Source organism: Aythya ferina, assembly GCF_964211825.1.
Source record: "Aythya ferina genome assembly, chromosome: 23".
Lineage (NCBI taxonomy): Eukaryota > Metazoa > Chordata > Aves > Anseriformes > Anatidae > Aythya > Aythya ferina.
Genome location: NC_140321.1, coordinates 3,991,668 through 4,005,575, shown reverse-complemented (window position 1 = coordinate 4,005,575; position 13,908 = coordinate 3,991,668). Strand labels below are relative to the sequence as shown.

General features: G+C 46.4%; 1 protein-coding gene across 14 annotated transcripts in view; it reads right to left on the bottom strand.

Moving 5' to 3' along the window:
* The window catches only part of TANC2 (tetratricopeptide repeat, ankyrin repeat and coiled-coil containing 2), a 280,392-nt gene that overhangs the window by 242,622 nt on the left and 23,862 nt on the right, over nucleotides 1-13,908 (bottom strand). For 8 of the 14 annotated variants that reach the window (XM_084496022.1, XM_084496014.1, XM_084496028.1 and 5 more), the window contains exons 1-2: nucleotides 5,272-5,478; nucleotides 4,157-4,261 (exon numbers count right to left, since the gene is read on the bottom strand). The exons of 2 other annotated variants lie outside the window; for them this stretch is intronic. The gene's annotated coding sequence lies outside the window, so the exon portion shown is untranslated. Of the gene's footprint in view, nucleotides 1-3,697; nucleotides 4,104-4,156; nucleotides 4,262-5,271; nucleotides 5,479-13,908 lie in introns of those variants that run through there. 4 more of the 14 variants (XM_084496025.1, XM_084496018.1, XM_084496021.1 and 1 more) reach the window with 3 other exon arrangements.

The window sequence follows — 13,908 nt, the reverse complement described above, 5'->3', positions numbered from 1 at the left end:
TAGCCCTGGTCAGAGGGACTTCGGGCAGGAAGCCTTCGGGGGATGGATGGGGACAGGGAGCATGGGTCAGGGACTTCACTTGTGTTTGATGAAGAGCACAGAATCATTAAGGTTGGAAACCTACTGAGCGCTGCTGGGCTGCCTGTGGCAAAGCAGACGTTGTTCACACGAATCAACGGAGGTGGGGGGGAAGGAAGAGGAAAAATTGAAAGCGCTCCAATTTGAAAGGCCGAAAAAGCAACGTTTGAGCAAATAAGGGCTCCCCATGGAGCAAGGAAAAAAGCTTTACCTAGGTATATAAAAATATGTAAAAACGACCAAGCAAGTCTTACCCCGTGGCTTGTTTTACACAGAACATGTGCAAAGCCAACTGTTGCCCATCCGTTAAACACGCCGAGCAGTATTTCCTCCAGCAATCACACAACGTGGCACAAACACAAACTTGCGTCGAGTAAGAAAGCCGTACTTTGTCATACCATTCCTGATGCCTTCCTAAAGAGTGCTTTTCAAGATGGAGTCTCCCACGTCACGGCATAAGTTAACTTGTTTGACACCGATTAGGAAGACAGGTAACGCTGCCAACAGGAGACCCAGACCGTCAGTGAGTGCTATGGGTGGCTCCAAAGATCTCCTGAAGACCTGAAACACCACGGTGCCCTTACCAGAGCACCCAAAACATACTGCACTTTCACTCCAACGCCAAGACAGCAATTTCTCTCTCCCATCGGAATCCTGCAGCCAATTCCAGGCTACACCAAGTCAAATTCCTCTCCAGTTTGCCTTCATCCTCACCCTGGAACTGGATCTTTTTGCTGTGGCCTCCTACACTGAACCTCAGCAAGCTAAATCGGATGGGGAGGCTGCACAAAGCCAAAATTTCAAGACCAGGCTCCAAGCCCCCAGTTTGTCCATTCCTTAAGCACACCAAACAAGCCATGGCCTTCTCTAATTAACGTAGGGTTTGTATTTAATTACTTTTTAAATGAATGTAAAACAAACGACTGTATTTCAGACACATAAAATAATGGGCCCCGAATAATTCTAAGTAGCATGACTAGAATTAGTTTTTTAGAGCTCATAAAATCCAGTTAGCAAATAAACCAGAAATGAACGATCCGGTTCACTCCACCCCTGCAAATATTTGCAGATGCAGCGAGCTTTAAATACAGACTTGTCTCCAGTGAATGCAACAGGTACGCTTTCCACCTTGAAGCTACACCAAACACGTCATTTCAAGACAAAGAGTTAACATTGCAGGAATCAGAAACCACCAGCGGGCCCAATTCTGCTCTCAGCACCAAGCGTGGCAGCCTGCCACGGGCCTCACAGGTCCTGCGTCCAGCTCCTGCACCACCACGCTGCTTTTGCGTGTTCAAAGGACGCTGAACGATGCTCTGAGAGGTTGGCACCTCTGCAGTAAATGTATCAGAAGGTGCAAGGCAACCTTATTACCAAGCTGGCCCCAATCTCTGACTGTACACAACAAGGCTGGACGACCCTAAGTATTCTCTGCAGAGCACTAAGCATAAACCAAATGCACCCTCACTGAAAGGCAGCCCCACACCTCTACCAGTGCCATTCCTGGAGACCTTTCTAAGGCTTCACACAAATACTGCAGGCACGGGCGTGCAACCAGCAGCACCCACTCCAAGAGCTCGCTGCTGCCACAGGGGCAGGCCCAGCCTCTTTCCTGGGTGATGCTCCCACATCCTCCTCGCACAATGTTCCACACGACAAGTCCGGTTCATTGATCCTGCTAGAAATGAACTCTGCAGAAAGAAATAGCTGTCAGCCACCCAGCAGCTGCTTGAGCATTTAACTTTGCAGCCGAGAGGGGCTGCGCCACGACCCACAGCACTGCTGCCAGAAGGGCAGACACGGGGTCACTGACTTTGCAGCAGTTCCTAAAATCAGCTTAATCTCACCAAAAACCTACGCTTGGAGTCATCTGCTTGTCTGAGGAAGCCAACCTGCCTCATCAGGCTGCAGGAAAGAAAATTCAGGCTCAAAAGTTTAAACAAAAAGCATCAATATGTATGCTCAGGGCTTTATACATCAAAAAGACACAAATGAGGAAATTATTGAAAAAATTCTAAAGGATTTTTTTTCCTTTTATTTCAGACTGTGGAACAATAGGTGTTGCTAGTCTCTCAACTGATCACAGGTTCAATCACTTCTAGAAAAGGAATATTTACATAAAACATAAGGAGGAACGTCATTTTTTTCTTTTCTTTTTTTTTTTAAAACAAAACAAACCATGCACAAGGAGGGCTGCAGATTGCTCTTTTTCTTTTTCAATGTACCAGGCTTTTTTGGTGCTGGTGGTGGGGTTTTGGTTTTAAGAGTTTACTGGATGCCTTCTTAGTGTTTTCCTTTTGCTGTTTAACAAAAAAGTAAAATACACTATTGCTGATGTTAACGAGCATCCTGAAATTAAAAAAAAAAAAAGCAAGACTCCATACCTAGAAAATTTAAATATGCTATAAGCAAACCAACCAAGGCCTACAGAATCCAGCGTACAGAGTGCACGACAACATGTGAAGTGATGCACATCTGGACCTAATACAGCCTGCATTTACGCACGTTAATATTCATAAATGAGAATTTACAAGCAGAAAGTTAGGCATGTTCATCTGTACTGCTGCATAAAAACCAATCCGTTAGAAATTCACTGGACGTAACGGTTACGTTCAGGGATTTCTCAGCAGCAACATATATCACATATTCTAAAGGTTCAATAGCAAGTAAATCTAGGGTACGTAACTTGAAATGTTGAAAGGTAATCATTAGGCAACTCAGAAAACACCTTTTTGTTCAGAATATGTATTTCTAGTTAAAAAAAAAAAACATGCAAACATTGGATCGTGGGCAAGGCAATGGAAAAGATGGAAAGATGACAACAAGGGAGAAATTGCTCCAGAGCAATCAATGCTGACAATTCGGTTATTTTCTGACAATGTAGCAGTCATCCAGTTTCACTGAGCGCCTAGCCAGTAACCCAGGCTGTAATTACACATCTAAATCTGCAGGCGAGGATGTCTTGGTGTTCTACCACCACCACAATCTAGATCCAAACAGGATACGGTCCTACCGCTCCACTCCACGCCAGAGCAATTGGTGGGAAGGCTGGAGCACACACAGCCTTCTGCATTTATGATGCTCTTAGCAAAAGTTACTACAAAAAAGCAGCATGACTCCTTAAGGAGCACTTTGTTTATTTATTTATTTTTTTTTTTTAGAAGCCCCAGAGTCACAATGCCCACAAACCCCGAGCAGCTCACATATTCCTTGCCTAAGCACTGCTGTCTGCTTTTTACCCCCAGTAGTTCATTCACAGAGCAAATAAGAAAGGATTTTGATTGTGGCAAGCTGCAAATGCAATATATTGCACTATCACAGTTTAATTGCACATTCATCACGTATTTCATAGCTAAACGTACCTCTACACAAAGTAGCCATGATCTAAGGTGTCTCTCGCCACTCCAGTAAGAAAGCCTCACGTGACTGTAGCTAGCAAATTCTCCTCAAAACACCGTCACCAAAACACACTTATTTTACTATATATTGGCTTTAATCCACATGCTAGGATCAGATGCTTTCAGTTTCAGGTTTTGGTTTCTAAGGTTTAAGGTTTAAATAAGAGAAATCAGCGACAGCCAACCTTTAGCATTCTGAAGAGATCATTCCGAGCTCCCACCTGAGAAACGCTGCGAGCAGGGTTTCATGGCCGTGTTGTTCTCTATCGCACGTTTGCTCTATTTCTTCTCGCTCCTCTCCCCGTTTCAGCATTCATTCGCCTGCGCTCACTATCCTGTAGCAACGCTACACTCCACAACAGCGCTAATTAACCTTTACAATTAACGTGATTTAACTTCTCCAGATATTTCTCCTCCCTTATGCCACATCCACCTGTATAAAAGCCTAAGCTCCACAGCGATGCACCATTCCCTAGACCACCTCGCTGGCTGCCATACGCTCCTCAACTTCCAGACACAAACGGGGACGAGCCCGTCTCTTCCCTGCAGAACACACACACCAGCGCAGCCGTCTGCCTCGCCGTATCTCCTTTCTTCTTTACATTTTAGCCCCCAACAGCCAGCCCACGCCTGGAACAGAAAGCCGCTGCGTGTCATCAGCCTCCCCGCTCCTTACTCACCCCCGGGAGGAAGAGGAGGGAGGATTTCAAGCCCTGCTTTCCTCAAGAGGCAGCGGGCAGGGCTGCGGGGGGCTCCTCACGGGCATCCTCTCTGCCGCCCGGTGCCTGTGAAGGAGAGAGGCCGTTCGCTAGGCAGATCCCTCCTGCGTGGCTCGATCCCACCTCAGGATCCCCACTTGGGATCCCCACAGCCCCACTCATGCCCAGGTGCTCCCCCCAGCTGGCTCCAACCCCCACCCAGCGCCCCCCAAAATCCACGGCTGGGCTGAGCCAGGCTGAGCCCTGCGACCACCCCAAAGCCCCCCGGGGCCGCCGCCCCTCAGCTCTGCAACCCCGGCCAAAGTGGGGGGGTGAGGGGGAGAATGGGGGGGGTGAGGATGGGGGTAAGGGGGGGAATTGGGGTGACGATGGGGGGTAATCGAATGTGAGGAGGTGTATGAGGGGTAGAGGGGGCACGAGGAAAGGAATGGGAGTGTGAGGATGGGGGTTATTGGGGTGTGAGGGGGGTAAAGTGGTTGTGGATGGGGGTAAGGGGGTGTAAGGGGGGCGTGTGGGGGTGAGGATAGGGGGTAAGGGAGGTGTATGGGGCAGCGGGGGGGATGGGGCGTGAGGAGAGCAATGGGGGGGTGAGGATGGGGGTTACTGGGGGTGTAAAAGGGGTGAAAATGGGGGTGGGGGGTGTAAAGAGGGGTGTATGGGGGTAACGGGGGGGATGAGGGAGGGATGAGGGGGGTGTGGGGTAACGGAGGGGGTACTGGGGGGGTGAGAGGTGGAGCGAGGAGGGGTGCGAGGGGGGCAGGGGGATGGCGGGGGGGTAAGGGGGTGTGTGCGAGGGGGGTGAGGGGGTGTAGGGAGGGTGAGGGGGGGGGTGAGGGGAGGCCCTGAGGGGCCACCACCGCGTCGCGGGGCGTCGCCTCCCCCCCCGATCTGTCGCCGCGGGGGTGAGGAGAGGAGGAGGAGGGGAGGGGGGGGGACACCCCCTTGGCCCTTACCTGGCGCGGGGGGGGCTCGGCGGCGGCCCTCACACACCCCCCCCCCCCCCCCCCCCCCCCCCCCCCCCCCCCCCCCCACATACACCCCCCACACACACCCCCCTCAGCCCCCCCCTCACGCACCGCCCGCGGCTGAGGCGCGGGGGCCGCTCCCTCTCCCCACACCGCCGCGGCGGGCGGACGGGACGAGCCGAGCCGAGCCGAGCCGAGCGCGCTCCCGGCGGGGAGGGGACGGCTGAGGGGCGGGGGGCGGCCGCTGCGGCTGCTCGCTCCTCGCTCGGCGCCCAGAGGCTCCCGCAGCGCCCCCCCCCCCCGCAGCGCGCCCCCGCCGCCCCGCGTGCACGCGCGGAGATGATGGGGGGGGGGGGCAGGGGAAAGCGGGCGGGGCCGCGCTCGCCCCCCCGGCCGTGAGGGGAGGGGATGAGGGAGGAAGGGAGGGGGAGGGGGAAGGGAAGCGGCGTGCGCGCCCCCGTGCTCGCTCGCTCCCTCCCTCCCTCTCTGTGCTCGCGCGCGATGCGCTCGGAGGTGAGCGGGGAGGGGCTGCTGCATATTCATGAGGGGGGCGTGGCTATGCAAAACGCGCCGCTGCCCTCCTCTGGGGGGCTCCTCCCGTGAGGCGGCGGCGGTGGCGGCCCCGCCGTGAGGCGGCCCCGCGCGGCCGGGGGCAGCCGGCTCCGGGCAGGGCTCTGCCCGCAAGGAGGGACCCGCAGCGGCCCCCTCAGGTGGCTCCGGCCTCCGGCACAGCCTCGGCTGAGGCGCTGCAGCCGCCCAAGCCGGCCCCGGCTCGCGTGAAGCGGCCGCCGCCGCCTCAGGTTCCCCCCTGAGGACGCCCCCCCCCGGCCTCCCGCTGAGGGGATTGAGCAAAAGCCGAAATCCGAAGGGTTTCGCTCAGTTCTCCCTCCAAAAACATCAGCCTGTTGAAGACCAGGTGCAAAGGGCGTACACAGGAAAAGCTGTGCTACCTTCTAATGCTCGTAGGCACATTTATTTACCCAAACAGCTCAAGAAAAACACAAGAAATGTGTTCTTTACTCAAGAAATACACGCTGCAGTCTAATCAGTGTGCCGGCATTGCTGAGCAGGCCACCCTGAATGAAAAACAATACTGACGGAAATTTGGGGTTTCTCATCAAATGTCACGTATCCAAGCTATTTTTGTGCAAAAAGTACACGGCAAACATAATTTTATCTGGTTATTTCCCTTTAAGAAAACGAATATTTAGGCCTTACTCAACAAAATAAGCTTTTTAGTCCCAGTACAAAGTGTTCCCTTTAATTAAATTAATTACGAGGATCTCCACTCCCTTGGGATGGATGCCTTGTTAAACCTTCAGGGTGCAGGTTGCTCGCCTCCATCTGCCCCCAGGACGGCTGAGAGCTTCATCACATCTGCCCACAGCACTGGGTGAATGACCACGGAAATTAAGCAGCGGGGTAATCTTCAGGTGTGAGTCAAGAAAATGATTTGTACAAAACAAACTCCTATGGACAAAATCCTGCCTAGGAAGCACTAATGAAAAATGGAGGTAGCCCCGTGTTTGGTTTTGCTGTGTATTTGTTAGCAGGGCAGGGATACAGACGCCACGTTTCTGGAATTAAGCATGGATCAAAGTGGTTATATGTCATCGATCACTGCAGTCCTCTCTTTTTTTCTTTCATAAGAGAGTGGCAACACATAAAACAGAGCAACAAGCACTTAAAAAAAAATAGTAAGGAAATATTCCAGAAATATTTTCATCTAAATCTGTAGCCTCCTGTCTCTTTCATTACTTCCAGCAGAAGCGCCTTCTGTAATTGCTTATCTTCTGTTGCCCTTTAGTCTTTTTAAACCACATACACTAGGGGGGAATAATACATAGTCAGAATAATTCCCATTTTTCCTTCAGCAAGTTATTAGCATAGCAAATCACTGACTCCATGTTACAGCACCAAGGATATAATAGTTCCACCTACAAGAAAATATTCTCAGAACTGATGTCAACTGCTTTATATATGTAGCTATATCGTTACTAAGAAAACAGATTTCAAGACATGGGTTTGTGAAAGAGAGGGAGGATCTGACACTTCCAGGATAGAGCTGAGAAGTCAAAGGGTATGAGATAATGGCGAAAGAGCAGCTCCAAATAGGAACATAGGAGCCACAGCATCTCAATATTTAGTCATTTATGTCCAACCCAGAGAGGCTGTGCTAGCCACCCGAGAGAATTTACAAGCAGTCATACACTGTCCATTTTCCACGCTATCCTCTACAACAGTGGCCAAAAGGGGATGCTTCAGCACAGGCAGGCATGTAGAATGGTTCCCCAAAGCCTTATGGCAGCCTACAACGAGTCTGGCCCGAGGACCTCCTGAGGCACATGTGATTCCTCAGTATTTGTGCTACACACACAGGCTCTGTGTACAGTGTCCTAATTTAGGCTGGGTGCCTTCTGACTGAGAACTCAAAAAGGCAAGGGACTGCTTCAAGTCAATACTTGGGTTTGGAGTCCCTGAGGCAGAGGGGAAAAAAAGAAAGCATCCTTGTTTTCCACCCAGGACAGCCTCCCTTGCATTTTCCCAGGAGACAAATCCTACTGGAACACACCAAGCCTGTACTTCAGTGAAGCACCAAACTGCCCAGACCTAGAAGACTGAGCTGGTCTGTGCCTCGCAGAAGCACAACTATAGGTATTCAAAGAATATCAACAGCAAACACCTCTGGCATTTAAAGTGGTCAAGGGTTAGCCGTGGGATGAGGGGGGAATTTTCAGGATCACCAATTCCAGACTTTGGTCCAGAAATCCAGTCCAAGTTCCATTTTGGTCACATCCACACCTTATTGCGTCTGGCCTCTGAGCCTTATAACCGCTCCTTTAGACATCTTTCTGGTGAACCAGGGAGCCAAAAAAATTCACATAAAAATCTCAATCAACTCTTTGTGTTTTGTGAGTTGTTGTTTTTTTTTTTATACTGCAAACTGACATGAAGTTTGCACAACAGCAAAGGAATAACACGGCTGTAACAAACAAGATGTTGTCCCCTAAATAGCCAGAATACCTACAGTAAGATATAAAAACACTCGGTCTTTCAAATCATATATACCATCAGATAATCTCCTAGATGGATGCTATTAAGTGTGACCATATAAAAATAAATATTGCTTACAATATTTGTTATCTAAGAAATATATGCCTATGGAGAAAATAGTTTAGAGTAATCCTCTAGATGTGAGATACTGATTTTCTTCACACTTCAGCAGTCTAAAAGAACACGGGTTCTGCCATCCCTTCACTAACTAATGAAAGGCATATCTATTTCTGTTGCCTGGGGAGATTTCAAATAGATTTGCCTTTTTTTTTTTTTTTTTCTCCAGAAGGAAAGGGAGATTTCTGTTTTTCTGGCTGTTTCATTTTCATTTTTGCAATTTTTGGCAAGAGCACCTTGAGCTGTGGATAACTGACTCTATTTTGTCTAAATCTAAGTAAATATGTGTTTTATGATCCTTCTCCTACCACCAGTGTTGCATTTTAACACCAACATTACCCTTCATCTGAGCAACAGCTGCAATAGAGGCTTCCTAACAGAACTTCAGAGAAGAAACAAGTAACAGGATGAATAAAAATAGCTTTATTTTCTTGTATACACCTGCGCAGGAGCGAGATGACCAGACAAGGAAGGATCAACATTTGGAAGATCTCGGAATTAATACAAGAGCTGCTCGTTCTAGTCAGCAGTTTTTCCAATAATAGAAACCAACAGAGACAAAACATCTTCTGCTCACCAAGCGCCGTCTCCTCAGAAATGAGTCTAACCAAGCCCCAAAACTCCCCTGAACACCAAGAAAGAGAATGTTAAAGGCTATGTAGAAACAAAAGGCTGGTGACATACACCTCAGCATATTAAACCTACATCAAACAGTCCTTGGCTGTAGCAGGAAGCAAATCACAGCAATTCCTGTTTCCCGTCTGCAGCAGATGGAAGAAAAGGAAAAAAGCCATAATCTTAGATAAAGTTCAGAAGTGTTTGGCCAAGAGATGAGCCTTGCACTGCGTGCTGGAGGCCTGTCAGAACTGGTGATTACTGACCTCCAGAAGGATTTAAATCCGTGTGATCAGAGCCCCTTTGCGGAAGGTCTTGCCCATTTGTCCACAAGAAATGTTCAGAGAGAACAACACCGCAAAAAATGACATTGTGAAAGAAGGGCAGAACACGAGATGTTACAGCGCCGTTTTGGTGGCGGCAAGCAAAGAGAGCTTTCATGTAGGATGATGGGTCCCTTGTCTAGCCAGTGCTTCCTCCTGCTCTAAAATTGCTGCAATGATGCCTGATGCTTTCTTCTATTTTTTATTTTTTTTTAAACAGGTACCTGAGGGAGATGCCTGAACCTACCAACCAAACACACATGCCTCAGTCCAGAATCTTGTGTCTGTTTAACAGAAAACGCCCATTATTAAAAGAAGAATATTCTATGGCAAAGTGTAATTGCAATTTTGAAAGAGAGGATGTATTTATGCAGATCATAATTTGGCAACAATACCAATCTCAACATTTTCCTCTTGAGAGGCACCACAGGAGCTTTAATGATTGCATGCGTTCAAGATAACATCTTGACTGAAATAATGCACCTCTGGCACACTGGGGTACACCTATCAGACAGCAAACAGCACTCAGTTGTAAGCAAAGTCTTCATAATTGTACCTTCTGAGCTGTTAATGTTACAGAGTTGGTGTACAGACAAAAGATACCAGAATTTGTGTGTGCACCAGACCGAACCAGGACACCAGCTTTTGTTATTTCTCCATTCCATTACGCCAGGACCAACTTAGCTCACTATTTAAGAATTCACGAGACGATTGCTAATGACTGCAGCTGGCAATCAGGTGAACATTCATTTGGGTAGAAAAAGCTTTACACAATTTTCTACAGCTTTGGCACAAGCTCTTTACAGAATTTATTTGGTTACTGCTGTACCAATTTTGGATTATGTGTGATAAAGATACACCAAGAGTAACCAGAAACCACGTTTTCAGTCTGTATGTGTTCACTAGTCGAAACCTCCAACACATTGCCCTTTGCAATTTACGTTCCAGCATCCTGGAAGGATGTTATGCGCGGACTGGTACTTTACCCCGATGGCTTAAATGCACAGGCAGGACATTAACTGGCTGATCAACTAGAATAGTTGGGAAATTTGGAAAAGTTTTTGTATTTTTTTTAATCCTCAGCTACTTCTGCAGGGTTCAGACAAGGATTGCTGTTAAAGGGGTTGGACACTCCCAACATTTGTTTTTATGGTTCTAATTAGTCCAATCGGCCTTAAAAAAATGACTTCTACTAATGAAACCTTGTCCAAATTGAAGTGCAGGAGAAACCACCAATTATTGTGTTATTTTCTGCCCATCCCACTTATTCACCTATCCTCTTATCCACTGAGAGGATGAGCAATTTGGCATGTTTAACCTAAGGAAAAGATGACAACAACCTTCATATGTGTATAAGGTCAATAGGAAATGCAAGGAATCATTTGTTCTCCATTACTGAAATGAACAGGACAAGAGGTAATCATCTTAAAATGCAGCAAGGATGATTCTGACTGGAAATTAGGAATAATTTCTAACTGCAGGGATTGTTAAGCATTGAAATAGATTGTGTATAAACACTGTGATGTCTCCATCCATGGAGACCAGTAAGAATAGTAAGCATTTATCATAAAACAGGTACAGTTGAGCCCGACTTAGTGCACCAGAGTAATGACTTAGATTCCTTGTGAAATTCACAGTAGGCCCATGGAAGCAGATGCATTGTATGAATAGGAGCAGTTGCATTTTGCACACAGGATGAAATAAGACACAAGGCCTGCTGCAAATTACTGTTTTCTAGATTACCATATATTAAGCATTTCAGGTAAATGGAAAATTATTAACTCTAAAAATTTCTCCCAGAGGATCACATATTTTATCATTAAAGCATTTAACTTGGGACACTCTGAAGCTGATGGAAATCGTACACTTTCTGTTGAGCAGACAGACATTTGTAGGCCATTGAGACAATTTGCAGCCAGTACCTGAGGTATATTTAACAAAGATAGCATTGCTCACCTGCACAATCAGACTTCAGAAAAATATCAATTCTGGAGCAGTAGTAAGTATTTTACTAGCCAACAAAATAAATAGGGCTACTTAAAGAATAACTGTCACAAGTTTGATAAGTTGATCTAATATGCTATATTTTAAAGAGCACCATTTTAGTCAAAGTCATTTTAACGAAAGGAAAAAGCTTTGGTTCACTCAATTTGTTTCTGTCAAATAAACTGTAACTCTTAGTGGAGATGGAATATCAGGTATTTAGAGAAACTGCTAAAACAGTCTATACACTCCATTAACCCATAGCAGTATTAAAAGAACGTCAGATTCTTCTCCAGCAGACCATGTCTCCTCCTCAATTCATACAATAAATCTATATAGATATTTTTTTTCATTGCTTGCCTACACCAAAATCCAAAGCAGTACATGAGGGCAGTGTTCTGAGCAGGTATTTTGTTAACTGAACGCTGATGAAGGGGAAACAGCACAATAACTCTTTCTAGACATACCAGCATTGAGTCGCTTCCACCTCTGGATTTCCAGTTTTCAGTGCACGATGCTGAAAACCCAGAGAAATCGGTCTGGGTTCTACCACCATGCCAGTGGGTGAAAGGCCTGACCTTTACTGGTTGGTTTGCATGGAGGTAATGAACTCAGCGAAGATCTGGTAAATGCTCGGGTCCATGAAGTTCCAAGATCCTTCAGCCCCTACTGAAATGAGTTACAATGGCAGAAACTGCCCCATTTTGGAAAATTTTGGAAAACTGAATTTCACAAGAGAATTAACTGCATATGCCTTCTGTCCAAAACTTGTTTCAAGTCAAACTATCATAAAAAGCAAAGAGGATGCCTCCATCTAAGTTTAGAGACAATAATTGCTCACTTTTGTGCAAAAATATATTAAAAGCATTATCCCTATCCCCAGTAGGATCTTCTGACTCTGATACACTATTCCAAGATCCAAGAGGGCATCATTATCATGAACCACAGCAAAGCTCCAAATCCTTTTTTCATGACATTCCTAAACTGTTTGCTCCACCCTGATTCATTTTAGGAAACTGATAAGACAGCTGTGAAAATACACCATGTAAAGCACTCTCATATTACAAACCAGTTGGCAGAATCTACACCTTTTTTTTTTTTTTTATCCCAAGGGAATAAAGATTGTTGTTTATTCCATTTTTCAAAAGGCATATGAACTAAAATGTAACCTTCTCTTAATTAACCCAACTGGTATTGTTAAGTAGGTGTGTTCTGATATAACATTTTGGCTTGCAATAATCAGTAAAGCAGCTGCCTCTGAAACATGTGTGGGCTACACTCAAAAGATTTTCTTATTATGAAAGGGGGTGTGGGCCTTTCCTTTCATGAAAATGATCATAATTTTCACTGTTCCTATTCCGTTTCTACTGTAACCATTACTGCATTTCTCATGACACTTCCCTGTCGCAAGGTAATAGGTCTAAAGATCTGCAAAACTCGTGTGTTAGTTACTGCTGTGCAGTGGTATCTGGGGGACAATACTGCCTTTTTTTTTTCCTTTTATTTTATTTTTTTTTTTTTGGGGGGGGGCGAAGAGAGAAGGGAAGGAGGGCCTGCTTCTTATTAATAACACTTAAACAGCAACTTTTTTTCAGAATCATATATCTTAAAGCCAAGGAAATAACCAAAATGTACCTTGCTTGACCTATTATGCTACATTTTGTTTGTACGTTCTTCCTACGGTCTTTCCCAACTGCTCTGTTATTCTCCTGAAACTTCTTTCTTGCACTTCTGTGAACTGCTGCTGTGTGCCATTGAGCTGGTGTTGTTTTACACCCTGGAGATGCCTGCAGTTCAGTGATAGATCGCTTTGCTAGAGATATTAGTGCTCCCTGATACAGCACAGGAATCCAAATCTTCAGCACAAATGACACTGTAGACATACTCGAGCTGAATTTACAAAGTGAAAAATGATGCTTTGACGCTGCAACTCCTTTTTAACAGTTTCCTTACTTCAGTTGATCCCAGCCGTCTGCTAGCAGTTATCGTGCCAACCCTTGCCTCTTTCTTATACATTGTTTTTTGCACTGATAGTTAACAGAAGCCCACACATGAGAGTCATTTCTTCTTGGTCCAGATGTGATGCCTGCAGACTAGACCTGCGACTGAGAAACAAAGTTTGACAATGGACTTACAACTTAACTAGACAACCCTGGGAAGCTACAGATTGTTTCTTCTACCACTGGCTTCTCTGTCTGCTTGTTCCTGGCAAAGGATCCCAGGAATTTCTCCAAACTATCTGCATAAAAAAAAAATCCTGGGAAGGGCAGGATGGGAAGGGCTCTGTGCTACAGCTCTCAGTCCCCTTCACCACTCTTTTAGCCAGAAGCAGAGTCAGTGGGTGAAAGGTGTTCACCTAAAGTAAATGCAACCCTCAACAGCAAAAAAACACAATGCAGTTTTTGCATCGCTATTTTGTCTTGTAGGGATCCTTAGAAAGACTGCAGGGAATCTGGGAGCTCTTCACTGGAAGAGATCTACTGGAGGTGCTCTGCTGATTTGTCCCTTGGAAGGGCTTCTTCCATGGGTAAATCCCTCTAGAAATATTATTTTATTGCATTCCTCAGCATCCCATCCCAGATGCTTCTGAAACTACAAAGGATTGTAAGTGAACAGAACCAGTGACAGTGTGGCTGCGTGGCTCATGCCTCTGAAG